Consider the following 15,487-nt stretch of genomic DNA (forward strand, 5'->3'; position numbering starts at 1 on the left):
GGGACGTTACTATCTACAGCTGCTTTACCTCGCTGACTGCTCCTGTGTCTCTTTCCCAGCTGATGTGGCCTTTTCTAATTCCTGGCTCTGTTCTTGATTCAGACCCCTCAGAAAAAAAATTAGAGTTGCTGCCCCTTGAAAGTGAGAACTGATTGCCTCCCGTTTCACGCATCCTCGGGGTGTTCTGCACCTTTGCTCACTGCAAAAGGAGGGAAGAAAACACAACAAAAATCTATTTGGAACAGCCTAAGAAAAACCGTCCTCATGACCCCTGTAAAGATGGCAATGTTTCAATCTGAAATGGATTGCAGACCATAAAAATTATGAACAGGTGAACTCTGCCTGTAGTACTGAGTGCTGCCTATGCATGCAGCAGTAAATGCTGACCTCCTTACTCTGTAAAGATAAGAATTTCAGCTGCATTCGCGGATGGTGAGGAATGATGTGCTCATAACCAGATCTCTGTAATAGGGAGCACACAGTTCACACCGAGCCCACTGCTGGGAGCTCTCAGATGCTGTTGGAACAGCAGCCACCCTTTTACAGGTGTGAACTGCAGAAACAGGCGTCAGACCTGGTGGGAAGTAGTAATAAAAGGCAAATAAACCCAAGATGGGAGCTATTTACCCATTTATTTAGCTCCGGTAATTCCCAGAGCTGAAGATGAGATCTACAGCTGGAATGAAGTGAGAACCCTCTTGTCTTTAGTTTGCTCTTGCTCTGGAGTTACCAAGGAAATTTAACTCCTACCTGGGCTAGGAACTGAAAATCAGGAGCTTGGTTGTTATGTAGCCTCACCTAAAACCCCCATGTTTGCTTTGGTCTAAATTAAGGAGGTTTTTTTGGGAGGAAATTTGGCTGAATGACAGTCGGGGTGCTCCACAAGGAGCTGAGCTGTGCAGCCTCCTGGGAGAGCAAATATGGACCATGCTACTTTAACCTTCCTGTTAGGAATTGAAGTAGGTGATTGGTTTAATGGTATCACAGTGTACTACCCACCAGTAGTAAAGGTCTTGTAAAATAGATGCTGGTCGGCAGAATATTTAGAGAAAATGAAGGTTTGGTGAGAGCCTGCTAAACAAATATTTATAAATTGCTTTCCCCACTGCCACTAATGTTCCATCCGCTGGTTATGAATATGCAGGTAACAATAATCTCCTGCATCTCAGGATGGAGTAATTAGCAGCCTGAAGGCAGCCTGAAGGACTGAGAATAGTGGGAGCTGGCTCCTAGGCCAGGCTAGCCAGCGTGGGAGGGATTGTTCCTGCAGAGCAGGGCTGTGTTTGCAGAGGGAATGATATCCCAGTGGGATCCAGATCCAGGCACGTCCTGCACGTGTTGCTGCCCTTTCCATGCCTGTGTCTTGTGCCATGGGTCTCCCAAACAGTTGTGAGCTGGTCTTAGAGGTGGGAATTATCCCAGTGTGTGTGTTTAGCAATAAGATTATCCATCTCCTGTTAATCTTGTTATTTTGGTCCGTTAATGCACTAAGAGAATCTTTCCAGCTAACTCAAAAATACCGAGTAAATTCTAGGCAAGGAGCAAGTGTGGGTGTTCCGTAGCTCTGACATTTTCCCTGGTCTCTGGCATTTTGTCCATTTCTATATATCATCACCATGACTACAGTGGGAATGTCTAAGAGAACTCGAGGATAAATCTGACAGCACCTCCTTAGAAGTACTTAAAATCATGTAATTAAGTAAGAAAATGCAGCTGATTGAGGAGGTTAGAGCTGCCTCGCAGAAGATTACAGCACATTTCATGATTAACAATCAGAACATTCTTTGCCAAACCTCTGCCTAATTTAGCAGACTAAGGTTTCAGCTGAGGCTCTGCTCTTAATGCTGCGAGGAGGGAGGGAGAAGGGTAATTTCCCACCATTTTCACTGCTTTCCTGGTGTTTACTCCAGTGTCAGTCTCTGTTCCAGTTTTGCTGCCTGGGTTAACTGACTTAACAGAAGTACTGAAAAGGCAAAAAGGTCAGCGTTGCTGATCACAGCACTGTAATTCCCTTCAGTCTCTTGGCAGTTGATAATTAGGATGGAGGAATAGGATAAAAACAAATCATTTTAGTGACAAAGCTCTGTGCCCATCAGTTAATGTGCCAAAATTCATCTTTTCTCTAAAATTATAGGTTGGTTTCAGAGATAAACTTGTGTTTATTTACTGGCAAACACATTTCTGTGGAACTGTGGAGGTAAGCTGTTGGAGAGAAAGAAAAGTAATTCATGTATGGACTACAGGGGTGTTATTTAGAGCTTTCAAGGGAAAATGTTGTTTTGGTATGTAAACTCATAGAATGGTTTGGGTTGGAAGGGATCTTAAGGATCAGAATGGATCAGAGATAAGAATCATTTGAAGGAGGTGACAGCATGAAAGGGATCCTCAGAGACAGTCCCTGTGGTAAATTGTCCAGGGAGTTTTCCTGTGAAATCTGCTGGGTTTGAGACTGCTGTCAGTGGGAGGACAGTGCTGCTGCTAAAGCAACTCCATTTCTCTTTGCACTGCACACCTGCTCAGACATTTATAGACGGCATCCTTAGGGAAAGCTGGAGTTTGAAAGCACACCTGAAAATGTGGTTTTTCTGAAGGATGTCTAATGTGACACTGTGGCAGAGGGAAGAAAGGTCCTTAACCACGGCTTAGCTCAGTGCCAGGTACTTTTACCTTCCTTCTGTCAGTTTTTGATTCATTATTGTCCATACAGTTCTGGCCATGTTCCCTAGGCTTTGTTGCCTTAAAATATATATATATATATATACGAAAATGAATATGTAAATTGCCACCTATTTTCTTGGCAGCCTTCAAAAAAACTTTGCTACTTCTTGGCTCGTTTTGCCTTCCATGGTAACTGAGTCCATGTCAATCTCCACGTTTTTCTGGGAAAGTTTTTTAACTTTTCCTCCATCACTCGGTCGTGTGCCCACGTCGTGAATTACAGGAAAAGAAAATATTCCTGTTGTTTAATTCCTCTCTCTACACCTCCACTAAACGTGAGGGTTTGGGTTTTTTTTTGATATATGTATTATGTAGAAGTGTGTCAAAGGTCAGAGAGAAACTGGAAGTGCTGCGTAGAAGGTTTAAAAAAGGAAGAACTTCTTATTTTCCATGAATATTATTCCACAGAATAAATATCAACTGCATTCAAGGGCAGGAGCCCTGAGAAAAAGGAGAGTCAACACATGCAGCCATGGAATTGGGATTTTTTGCACCCAGATCCCTTGAGGGAATAAGGTTTTTTATCTTAATGTTTGTGGTGAATACTGATTTCAATTGCATCTCCTTTTGAATATACCATGCAGAGTTTTGCAACATTTTAAGGATTTTTTTGCTTTCACATAAAAATTAATAATTGCAGCCATCAGGGAGAAAACCAGCAAGTTTTTCCCCCAACAATACAGTACAGATTTAAATTTCCAAGTCCTTAAAAAATGGATAATGCACGGCGTTTGCATCTTTATTCTCCTATTGCAAAATGCATCATGATTTGTGGAGAGAATTGAAATAAAAAATACATTCCTGGTCCTAGAGGCCTGGTTTGAGTGTAAATAGAGTCGAAAAAGTCCTGTGCTTATGCTCCTGTCCCAGTTGTGGAAAAGCTGATGATGAATCTGACGTTTCTTTCTTAAAAACTCTTGGGGAAACGCCGGCACAGATATCATTATTAGCATTTGTTAAACCAGAGCAAAAAATACTCTTTACACAAGAGCTGCTGCTGGAGTGATCAAATATCTGCATTGCTGCAGGTCAAAATGTGCAAATTAACAGGAATATTCAAGTATTAAATCACTGCCAGGGAATGGCAAAAGGTTTGCAGCAAACAGAGGCTGTGTGGTGTTTTTATCCAGCAGCCTGGCTGAATGACAGGATGATGTGCAGTCCGGAGGAATTATTGACTCAAAGGAGAAGAACATGAAGCAGGCATTTAAAATTCAAGTCTGTAATTAACTTACCTCAAAATGATCTTGTAGGATTTATATTGCCAAGGGTTGTGGGGCTGAAAAGCTGGAATTTTACTACTGAGCAGGCATGGCTCAGGTACAGAGTTAATCTGAAGGGGAAAACACTTCAGTGTTTGGAATTCATGATGCTTGTAATAAAATAAAGGAGAAGAAGCTGCAAAACAGGGCATGTGACAGACATTATCTAACTGTGTGTGTGCTGAGAGGGTGAGAGGAATCAGCATTTCTTGTCAGGTTCAAGCAACAAAATGAGAATCTTGCAGAAAGTTCCTCGCTGAGAACAAGCCTGTAAGTTTGAGATAAAAATAGGTAGAGATGTGGCTGTAACTCCAAATTATGTAAGCTGCTTTAATGCACGGATTTCAGTCCTTTTTGAGGCAGAGAAGTTTGATGCTTACACCAAGTTTTGATATTGGGTTGGTGCTGTTTAGGTTGTTCTGTAATTCTGTTCTCTCTTATGATGCAGTCTTTAATTTCAGCACATTTATCCTTTTCTAGCCATGGGGCCAAATGCCAGAAAATCTGAATGTACCCTGCTTGTCCTACAAGAGGGAGCTGGTTCCATGCAAGGCCAGGTTGGGTGGGCAGCATGAGGGGCATTCTTGGGGTTGGAATTGGATGGTCATTAAAGTCCATTCCAACCCCAAGAATTCTATATTTCTGTGAAAAGATGCTTTGCTTGCTCAAGGCATTAATGCAAAAGAGAAAAAAAGGATCTTAACAACGTATTTCATTCTTGCTCATGGCATCTCCTTTCTATGAGTGTTACATCCTTACCTGCACCTGAGGAGTGCTGGGTGGAAATTGGCCTTCCAAGAATATGGGAAAAGCTATAACTTTGCATGGTTTTCCCCTAAATAATCCTATTCTCCTCCTGGAAAACAAATTATCTTCAAGCTCTACCTTCATTTCAGACCACTGAAGATGCATGAACTTGTAATGTTTTCCCCAGTGTTGCCTTTTTAGCTGGTATTATCCCAGAGTGTTGTAAAAATCTTGAGAATACATTTTCAGATTGCAAAATTGCAGCACTCTGTTTCAGATGTGTTGAAATGTTGTGTTCCAGCACCAGTAAACGGCTCTTTGCAGTTTTTAAACAAGATGTGAATCCTGACACGTTTCTGGTACTTCTGTTTTGATTAGTCAGAATTACCCAACAACAACAAAAAAAATATTCTGCCAGGGAGTTTTTGGTTGTCCTGTTCTGCTTTTTTTTTTTTTTTTAAGTGTAATTTTTCATCCATCTGGCTGCTGCTAGCCTTATCCTTGGATTTGTGCCTCTCATACAAGAGTGACTGATTTGAAGTATTTTTATTGTCAGCCCAGCTGCCCTGCAGTTCCTGGGTCAATTGGTGAGAAATGCCATTCCTGACCTAGAGGTGTGGCTCTCAGAAGAATTGCCCGGGGATCACAGAGGGAGGGAATGTGATTTTAAGCTATTTTTAGGCTTCCACATCTACTTTGCTGAAAGAAAAGAATAAGCCTGAATGTGGTGGTTCCAGTCCTCATCATGCTTCATCCTTCCTCTGTTTCTTTCAAAATATTTGGGAGGGGATGGATAGTTCTGGTCATTTCACAGAATCCCAGAAGATTTGGGTTGGGGGGACCTTAAAACCCATCCAATGCCACCTTCTGCCATGGGCAGGGACGCCTTCCACTCTCCCAGATTGCTCCAGATCCTGTCCAGCCTGGCCTTGGACATTTCCAGGGATGGGGCATCACCAGCCCTATCCCAATGTGGGATTTTCTTTATGGCAAAGTGAACCCTGAGAACAAATCAAGCCCTTATTTTAGCCAATGTATGGAAACTTTGCTGGAAACCTGAGCCCCACATCATCCTCCCCATCCAATCTGACATTTTCCAGATTTGCATTTTAGTTACATTCTGAATTGGTTCCTTAGGTACCTCCTTACTCAGTATTGCCACAGGTAGTGCTGGAATGGGGATGAAGTAACTCCTGTGGAACAGATGAGAAACTTGAAATTTGATGTGCCTGTTTCACTCACAATTTTATGCAGAACAGCTCATGAGATTCTTTTGGGCTTTTCTAATTTTTCCCAGCAGGTTGCCAGTGTGCATTTGTGTAAGGAGTAGGTGGGATAGCACCTTCCAGAAAAAAATGTGTGCACTTGGACATTTGCTCAAACAAAGTTTCTAAAAATGTCCAAAAATCCAAATTTATTGAAAGTCAGAGTCAGAACTGAGTACCAGCAACCTGACACTGCTTCCTAAGCCTTTGCTGCAACAGGAATGGGAAGATGAGAGATGACTTAATCAGTGAGTTGCTAATTTACCTTTCATCAATAACATCCTTAATAAGTCCATGTTATCAGAGGCTAAACCATAAATTGCTCTGCTGCCTCCCATTACAGCGCACAGCAATCAGCGTTCACACCATTAATAAAATAGCTCTAAATTTCATTATTATCTCCTGCAACGAGCTTGTGTTCACCTCTGGCTTGAGTTCTTTCAGTTGTCCTCAATTGTCACAGCAACGGGGACTCTCTCCCAGGCCTTTCCATGGGATTTTATTTCAGGCTGGAAGGGGAATTTAATTGATGCTTTCCTGGTCCTCAGACTTGCCTCATCCATGTGGCTCACACATGAATTTCCAATTCAATTTCACTCTCAAATGGGAACAGCCACAAATCCAAATGCCTTGCTGAAGCTGCACAAAGTGAATTATGTGGATAACAATATTTCATCAGGCTTGGAAAGTGGCTGTGTTTTGTCCAAAGCAGTGAAACTGTGTAAATGAATCTCCGAGTCACTGTAATATTCATGACTTGGATCTCATCCTTTAGAAGCTGGGGGACAGGGGGACAGAGCAGGGAATTGCCTCTTACCTTGGTGGAATTCTTCTTTTATTTAAGCCTGCAAATAATATTTAAGAAAAAAATAAAACCCTTCATAGGTTTAAGTAATTTCAAATATTTTCTGTCAAAGCTGGTGAGGGCCAGTCCTCTCTGGCCTTCTGCTCCTTGGAATTTCTATTCTTCAAGAGTTTCATTCAAACCCTGGGATTACCTTGGCTGCAGTGGGCTTTGGGTCATCCTTTGGGGTCTCTCACAACCTTTGGCCAGTTGTGCCACAGTTGATTGATGGCTGCCAACCCTCTTTTTCTGTGTTTATTGTCCTTTAATTCCTCTTCCTCTATCCAGCTGGTCCCATTTGCTCCCATTAGCACCACAATTCCTCCCTACTTTGAGGAGCTTTGAGGGATAATCTTCAGAAACAAGCTAAGTATAAAAATAAAATAATAAAAGAAACCCACCTCCACAATATTTTAAAGCATTTTGGTCTTGCTTTCTTTAATTGCATTTCAGTTAACAAATCAATAAGCAGCTCTCTCGGTTATGTCTGTCTTGCTCAATGAGTAACGTGGTGTAATAAGTCAGAGTAAGGTTTTCTTCAAATGTTTCAAAACCTTGTATCATCAATAGTCTTTTTTTTCCTGCTTTTTCTCAGCAGTCCTGAATGCAATAAGGCTTTAGTGGGAGCCAGTCTGACCAGCATGTGGTGCTTTATCAGAGACATCTCAGTTCTCTCTGCTTTCCTTTCCCAAATGATTTCCTAAAGTAGTTTTGGGTTGAGGTTTACAGAATGTAGCTTCCTATACTTTCTAGGAATTCCTATTGATGTTTGTGTGATACTTGATGGAAATATTTCACCTCCAGATTCACCAGGCTTCTCAGGACCCCGTACCCTAGTGCTGTGTTGTAACAGCAACAGAGAGTTTTGAATGTTTGTTGCACATTGCAGGCTTCTGATGGGCAAAAAAGTGATGTTGTTATAATAATTGTTAAACACCAAATATTTTCAGCTCTTGCACTGTGAACTTGCATTGGCAGCTTGGTGGATTGCAGCTTTGGGAATGCAGAAGTTCTCAGCGCCGGTCTGTTTCTGTCAGCTCACTCACCAACCAACCTTCGGGCATAGATGAATGTTCAAATATTGTGTAGGGGATGTCATCCCAAATCCGGAATTTGTGGTGGGAATCCTGCTGCCACCTGCTGTCAGATGAGGAATTGGGTGTTTCCCTGCAGAATCTTTGATTCTGACTGGTTTTTAAAAAGTTACCACTTTTAATTTTCAAATTTTTACTAATCATCAGATTTCAAGCTCTTTGCATTTCCTCCCTGAAGAAGACATTAGTTTCATAACTTCTAATTTGTTTTCTTATCCTAGCAGGTCTGTTGAACATCTGTTTGGCATTTCATTTTTAATATTTCCATAAACTGCAAGTGTGGGTAAATTGCAGGGTGTGATGTTGATGGCTTGCAGTTATTGCAGTGGGATGAGTGGAAGTGGAGGGCTCATCAGCAAGGGAATTTGTGTCTATGATTTTGTATCCCAAAGTATTTAAACACAACTTTAAGACAGCCAGATGTTGGCTTAAATGGAGCATTTACAACATGACTCAGAAATGTTTCTGTCTGCAGTTTGTGTTCTGGGCTGGAGGATTGGCAGAGAGAGGGGGGAGCCTGTGGGGGAGAAGAAAGAGCTCCTGTTGTGGCAAGGGGTGGATTATGCCATGTTTCCAGGAGGATGGAGTTGATATCTGAGCCAAAGAATATCTCTGATCCCCCTGATTTCAGGCCTCGAGTCAGTGTGGGTGGGTGCAGAGAGCACCCGAGTTTCCAGATACAGAGGGTGTTAATTACCCTTTGAGTCCCACTTTCAAACATGATCCCAATAATTTTACCTGTTTATACAGGCCTTGCTGAGTGTTATCTTATTATAGATACACTCTAAAACCTCTCCAACACTTTGACCACTCATGATGCTATAAAGCTTTGCCCAGGAGGTGCAGGGTCCCTGAACCAGGATAATCTGGGAGTGCTTCTGTTGTAAGGAGCTCACGTTAGAGCTCTGCTATATCTTCACTTCTTTGTGGTTACAAACCACATCTTTCTAACCAGAACTGATAAGCAGCAATGGTTTTACACCCAGACCAAGCCCAGCTATGTCAAAATTAAGATCCTGCTGGATCCTGCTTCACGTATGTTTGAAAGCAGAAGTCGCAGAAGTCACGTTCCTCAGGTGTGGAAGTCATTTTGAAATCGTCACCTGAAGACAGTAAATCTGCAGAAGGATGAAGCCCTGGGTTTCCTTATTGTCCATCATTAGAAAGACACAAATTCAGTTGGAACTGGTCAGAATTTCTTTCCCTGCCTGCCGTTCTTGTGGAAAGGTAATGCTGACCAAATCCCACTTTCCTGACAAAGCAATGCTAAATACTCAAGAAAGCTCTGCTTCTCTTACAGGGGGAAGGGTGTTTAGATAAACATTAGGTAACTTTTGCCAGTGATCCAAATACCAAGAGAAGCTCCTCAGCATCCCTGATGAACCCACGTTCAGTTGCCCAGCAGGAGAGGGGGCTCAGAGCTTGATGGCTCCAGAGCAATTTAAGAGAGGTGCCAGAGCTAATGGAAGTCTCATAGATGATTCACATTTGAGAGTTGCCTTCTCCATGTCCCTTTTGAATGATTTCCCCAAATCCTGCAGGGCTGATACCCGTGGCTGACCTTGCCTGCTGCCCAGCTGAGGGCTGTCCGGTGGGTCACTGTCCCTCAGTGGTGCCCAGGGGACAGCTCTTCCTGATGAGCTTCCATCAGCAGCTGGCAGCTGCCTGCTGGGAGGGGATTTGTTTGCTCTCTGTTTGTTTTGTTAGGATGCATTAGCAGCGTTTGGGCACGTTCCTTCTGTGTAATGCTGCTGTTAATCATTGTTTTCGGGCTGACATTGCAGCTGTCCTGCCCTGCTGCTGTGAATGCTGTGCCCTGCTCATGGCACTGCTCACTCTGCCAGCACTGTTTGCTCACAGTGACACTCGGGGCTTTTTCTTACCTAGAGGGAAGTGGGTCTTTATGGGGAGGTGCAAATGGAGCTGCGATTCCATGGAAACTGCATCCTCCAACTCCTCTCTTCAGTGCTTGCTCTCTGAAAGTTTCCACCAGCCTGTAGGACTGACTGGTTCCCACACACATTATCCAAGGGGTAGCAGCAGTCAAGGCTATTCATTTCATGTGGGCAGTATTCCCTTTTATTGAATACAGCAATCTCTTGCCACAGTCCTTATTGCCCTCAGACTGAGGCTTCCCTGCCCTTTGCTGCCCTTTGCTGGGCTACTGTGTTGAGTAGAGGTGGGAGGGCAATTTCTGCACCAGCCTGGCTTCGTGTACCACCCAAAACCAACTCATTTACTGCTATGAGCTGCTGTTTGGGTACCACTGTGCCAGCAGGTCCTTTCCAACTCAGAACATCCTGCAATTCTGTGATAGAAGGTAGCTCTGATGACCTGTCTAAAATAAAGGAAGGCTTAGCTGGGAGTGCTGGCTGTGGGGGGTGACCTGTGCAGATCCCTGCTGCACAGGCATGAGAAGTCTGAGTACAGGCAGTATTTAAGTTTAATGCTGCTCGTGAGCAGTTATCACTGGCAAATGCTCACCTGCTCAGCAGTTCCACACCTGTGGTTAACAGGCAACACTGGGTTTGTTTCAGCTACTTCAGGTTTTCATCCCAGTGAATGCAGAATGTGTTTCCCAGTGCCTTCCCCATTTTCCTCAGGAACAGCAGATCGCTGCACCAAACCTCTGTCCTTCCACTCTCCTGGTGCTGATTAGGCTGAGTTCGTTGTGTTGTATTTTGGTATTTGTGTCTCTGGTCAGACAGTGCCTTAGGCCTGTCACCCAAATCTTGGCTTGCTTTTGTCTCTTAGCTCTAACACCCACTATCAAGGAGCACTTATTCTGTCCTTTAAACAAAGAAGTGGGACATAAATCCAGGAGATGAAAAGGGCAGTGATAACAAGGTGGGTTCAGCACTGGCTTTGTCCATGAGGTGGGTGGATGGGTGGGTGGATGGGTGAGTGGATGTCCCATTCTGTTCATAGCATCAGTCACTGTTGTAGCAGGACATCAGCATATTCCTACACTGAGGGGTTTAAGCTAAAATGAACTGCAAAGTGCTGCAAATCTGTACTGAATTCATCTTTGAGGCAATCCAGGCATGATCTAGAGCTCCTTGAAGCCATTGAAAATGCTGCCTTTGGCTTCAGAAGATTTGGATGGGACCCTGAAACCTGGAGGAGCTCAGCTCTTTTGTGTGGTTATCTTAACAAATAAAGCTCAAACGAGAGAATCTGCTGGTGTTAGAGATGGAAGGTGCTATTTAAACAGAGAAAGAATCTCCCTTCTTTGCCTTTTAGGCTCTGATTTCTGATGGTCACTATAGCAACAGGAACCAAAGAGATGAAGAACTGGAAAACATGCACTTCACTATGACAAGTTCAATTTACAGCCAGCTCAGCAATGTAACAAATCTGTGTCATATTTAATGAGAAGCTGTGCACAGGTAACGGAGCAGCGGAAGGTTGGGATGTGCCACGAGGTGGGGAAACATGAGTTTGACTACATGCTAATGAGTCCTCCTCATTAAAGACCTCAGGATGAAGGAAACGTTGTGATGGAGTCTGGACTTCTGTCAAAACAGCTTGAATTGGCCAGGGAGAACACGAATTTTACATTTTGGGGTTTTTAACTCAGTGTTTTTGATGCTCTGGGTGTCTCTGGGTGTGGCAGCAGTGGGACTGGGGGTTTGAGCTGCAGCAGGACTGCAGTGCCTTGGCACAGACCTGGGCTCACGCTCCGTGTCAGCGGATCAGCAGCCTGGATCCCAGAGGGATCAGGGCATTTCCAAAAGTAATTCACTCCTACAGATAACTAGTCTGTGAAAATGTGGCCCAAAGGCATCTCTTGCTTTGGAGACAAAGACACTTAAAGGTTGCACTCCTGAGTGCTGGGGCAGCTGTGAGCTCCCAGTACTGGGGACAGGACAGAGCTGCCCAAAGAGCAGGATTAAGAGCTTGGAAAATCTGCCTTAAATCTATTTGGTGTCTATCGCACCTTAATTGTTTGGGCTGTCTTATACCATGAGCTGTTGTGGGCTTTGGTGGAGAATGGTTCTGCTTGAAGGAAATCAGGTGTGTGGGTTGCAAGGGGGGCACTGGGTCTGTGCCCGTGAGTGTGGGGTTCTGGTTATTGCGTCTCCCCCAACAAAATTTTCTTCTTTTTTTTTTTTTTTTTTTTTTTTCCCTCTCCTTTTTTCTTTCCCCCTCCTGCCAACAGCCTGATTTTCTCTTTGCTGATTAGGCCATTCTGTGCATTTTTGACTGTTCTCTCCAGCACATCTCTCCTGCCTGTCCAACCCCCTTTTCCTCTCAGTCTCTGTGTGCTCCCTGCTGTGATATGAGCACTACAGATCAAGAGGACAATCAGCTGGAGAACAATATGACAGCAGGTGGGGATTATTCTCTCCCTTCTGATGTGACTCAAATACGTGTCAGTCACCAAACAAAGCCCTGTTTCAGTTTAGAGGCAAAAATAGATTGGTACATGGGTAAATCAGCAACAATAGATTTTTTTTTTCTCTCCACAAATCTGCATTTTTTTTCCCTAATGCTGCTTTTATGCATCTGACTTTTAGCAGCTGTGATTTCTGTTCCTGGTGAATGTACATGGACTTTATTCAACTAGATCAAGCACTTTTGTGTCAGTAATTACTGTGATGGAGCAGTTCAGTACTGGGCGAGGTTGTGCATGCTGTTAATATTATGCCTTACTAGTGGGACTGTGCTTGTGCAGTCTTTATAGGGTAAGGAGTATAATCAGAAGATAAAGTGGATTCTGTGTGAACAAGATTAGCCAAAAAAAGAGGTTTAAAAGGTTTGCAGGACAGCAAGCTTGCCTTCAAACCATCAGTCTAGCAGATGTGAGGACCTGGGTGAACTGGATCAGCCTAATCCCATGTACAGCCTCTCTCTTGCTGTCTTAGCACTGCCAAAACTTAACAGCACTGGACTCTCTCTGGAACTGAGGAACCTCTCTCTGTGGGTCAGAAGATGCACACTGTGCATTTGGGGTTGGATGAGGGAGGAGGCAGCAGCATCCCACCATCCCAGCACAGTGTCTGGTGCTGCTGTGCCTGTGATTATTGCCCTCCTTCATCTGTGCTTTGTAACTCGGCTCCTTTCCGTTTCCATGCCTTGTTTATCCATGGAAATGCTGCTGTTTCTCCCAGATTCTGCTTTTTTCTTCCTGCCATGTCTCTGCAGCCTTCTCTTCCCCTTGTGTTTGGGTGAGTGGTCCTTTCTCAGGAGCACTCCCAGTGTCACCTCCCTGTCCCACTCACTGGAGCAGCCAAGGTGCTTCTTACTCTGCCTGACTTTGCCACCTCGACTCTGCTTTCTCATTTTCCACTCCATCACACTCAGATTCCTTATTCTCCCTTTTATTTTCCTTCAAAGTCTTCTCTTTCCTATTTTATTATTAGAATTTTTCATGTCTCCTGCCTCCTTTTTGTTCCTCTTGATCAGCGTTGCTGCTTTTCTCCCATGGAAGTTTCAGACATTGCTCAGAAATGCTCCCCTTGCCCTTTGAATTAATGGTTTGATTTCCTTCCTCTTCTCTAGTCCATGCCCTGGTGAACATTTGTTGATTTTACCTTACCTAATGAGCGTTTGATGTACTTAAATAATCACTGGAGCGTTGGTTGGGACCCCATGTGTCCCCTTTCCTGGATGAATGCTCTGAAGAGGGGTCAGATGGTGATGATATTAAAAAAAAACAGTGAAAAAAATTCACTCTACATGGCACAACAAATCTTTAGTTGTCCTCTCCAAAGTGGAACAGCTTCAGCACAGCCTGCAGGCTGGCAGCCAGGGCTGTCTTTTGGGAAACTGGAGATATTTTGAGTCCAGCAGCAGAGAGAACAGAGCCCAAATTGCTGAGCTATTAGCTGAAAGCAGCTCTGCTGTAACACACCACTGATCTCCCTCCCTCTTCTCATATCTTAAGGAAAGGTCTTGGCTCCATGAGGAGCTGGCTCAGTCCTGCGTGTCCTAAACGGAGCGGTGAGCTCCCTGCCCTCTGCATCCACCCTTTAGTCCCCTCTCCCTGCTCAGGGCTGGCTGCTGGCTCAGCAGCAGCCCCTGTAGGTCACAGGTTTGGGTCTGCCCAGCCCTTGTGTCCCCTGGGGAGCATCCAGGGGGGCAGGGTCTCTGCTGGGCCACGGCTCTGTCCTGGATCCAGCCTGGGGAGGATGCTGTGCTGAGCTCGTGTTCTGGTTTCAGGGCAGGCTTAGTGCTGTCTGTAGCCTCGTGGATTTGGGGTTGGATGTTGCTGGCAATGCAGGGATGTTTGTCAGGTTAACTGGCTGCTGGGTCTCAGCTCCTGGCTCTCAACCCTAAGGAGCCCTGGGCTGGACATCCTGAGGCTGTCCATTGTCCAGCCCCATCCCCTGCTCAGGAATGGCAGTGCTGCTTCTCCCTGCACCCCCAGCCTTGGGACAGTAGCTCTGTGCCCTTTGCCACTGTCCCTTTTCCCTCTCAGGACCAAACCCTGTGACTCCTTTAAATCTGCCAAGGACTGAGGCAGATTCCAGGGGTGGGTTGGGTGCTAAGGCAGAGGCTCCTGGCTGGGGGAAATCCACATTCCTCTATCGATGTCTGCTCTGCTTTTATCTCTGCTTGACATTTTCTCTTTCCCACATTGTGATCCTCAGCCTGAAATAATTGAAAAGCAATATAAAGTGTCTTATTTATCTTTGTTCAAGATACCAGCTTGTTCCACCCTTAAATTCTCAGCGGACTCAGGGGCAGATCCTTTCAAAGCACTGCTTTATTTTTGGGAGAGCAGTACAAAGTTTTCTAATGTCTATAAAACTTGGGATTGCTTTCTGCAGACTTCAAACAGGTGATCGTGCAGCCCTCCAATCTCTCACTTCTTTATGGGGTGTCATCTTGCGCCTCTCTAATTTTAATGATTTTTAAAGTGCTGCTTCTCTGCTGTACTTTCTTTTTGCCAAGACCTCACTGCAACTTGTTTGCTGCAGGCTCAGGACTTGGCAGACCTTGTCTTCCTGCCATAACTTTTTGGGATCAAAGTAATTTTGTCTTTAAAAACTCAATAGCTATTGAATAGTTTTATTTTTATTAAGAGACTTGAAAACATAATCACCCCAGCAATAATCTAAATGGAACATTGCAGCTGAGTTATTGAAATATTTTAAAATTTTTGTCTCATTTTAAGAAGAAAGAATCCAAAACGTCAAATTCTTACAGAATGAGAACAGCTTTTGGATATTTGTTTCTGAAGAACCATGTTATTAATTATTATTGTGTGTTTTACTTTCCTTGATTTTTTTTTTGTATCAGCAATAGGTTAACAAAAACATTTTTTGGTTGCTCTTGAACCTCGTCTTCTAGTTTCAGCAAGCTACTTTAAATCATGTATATATACACATATATAAAACTGTGTCTTGGGATTTGGTGCTCTGTAATTACAGCTTTATAATAATTACCAAACTAAGTTGCCTTCTTACTAAAAATGAGACAAAGAATTCGGGGTGTCTTGCCTCAAGGTTTGTGGGGTTTTTTTTTGCTAGGCCCTAAAAATGTGTGGATGCCTCTGATCTCTTGTAGGCTGCTGCTTTTTGCTATTTCTCTTTAGAATTTTTATTTGGA

The 15,487-nt window shown here is 43.9% G+C and overlaps 1 long non-coding RNA gene across 4 annotated transcripts in view; it reads left to right on the top strand.

Annotated features, from left to right (window-relative positions):
- LOC138117318 (uncharacterized) overlaps positions 1 to 15,487 on the top strand; it is a 212,321-nt gene that overhangs the window by 160,334 nt on the left and 36,500 nt on the right. The window contains exons 1-2 of one of the 4 annotated variants that reach the window (XR_011154616.1): positions 1,916 to 1,979; positions 2,135 to 2,197. The exons of the other annotated variants lie outside the window; for them this stretch is intronic. This is a non-coding gene — a long non-coding RNA (uncharacterized lncRNA). Of the gene's footprint in view, positions 1 to 1,915; positions 1,980 to 2,134; positions 2,198 to 15,487 lie in introns of those variants that run through there. 4 annotated transcript variants of the gene reach the window in all.

The sequence above is a fragment of the Aphelocoma coerulescens genome, chromosome 12 (assembly GCF_041296385.1).
Source record: "Aphelocoma coerulescens isolate FSJ_1873_10779 chromosome 12, UR_Acoe_1.0, whole genome shotgun sequence".
Lineage (NCBI taxonomy): Eukaryota > Metazoa > Chordata > Aves > Passeriformes > Corvidae > Aphelocoma > Aphelocoma coerulescens.